The following is a 517-nucleotide window of genomic DNA, read 5'->3' on the forward strand; positions in this document are numbered from 1 at the left end:
ACTGCGGTGCTCCCATGTTGGGTGCATATATATTTATAATTGTTATATCTTCTTCTTGGATTGATCCTTTGATCATTATGTAGTGACCTTCTTTGTCTCTTTTCACAGCCTTTGTTTTAAAGTCTATTTTATCTGATATGAGTATTGCTACTCCTGCTTTCTTTTGGTCCCTATTTGCACGGAAAATCTTTTTCCAGCCCTTCACTTTCAGTCTGTATGTGTCCCCTGTTTTGAGGTGGGTCTCCTGTAGACAACATATGTAGGGGTCTTGTTTTCGTATCCATTCAGCCACTCTTTGTCTTTTGGTTGGGGCATTCAACCCATTTACGTTTAAGGTAATTACTGATAAGTATGATCCCGTTGCCATTTACTTTATTGTTTGGGGTTCGAATTTATACACCATTTTTGTGTTTCCTGTCTAGAGAATATCCTTTAGTATTTGTTGGAGAGCTGGTTTGGTGGTGCAGAATTCTCTCAGCTTTTTGCTTGTCTGAGAAGTCTTTTGATTTCTCCTTTC

This window comes from Bison bison, unplaced genomic scaffold, assembly GCF_000754665.1.
Source record: "Bison bison bison isolate TAMUID 2011002044 unplaced genomic scaffold, Bison_UMD1.0 scf7180017864284, whole genome shotgun sequence".
Lineage (NCBI taxonomy): Eukaryota > Metazoa > Chordata > Mammalia > Artiodactyla > Bovidae > Bison > Bison bison.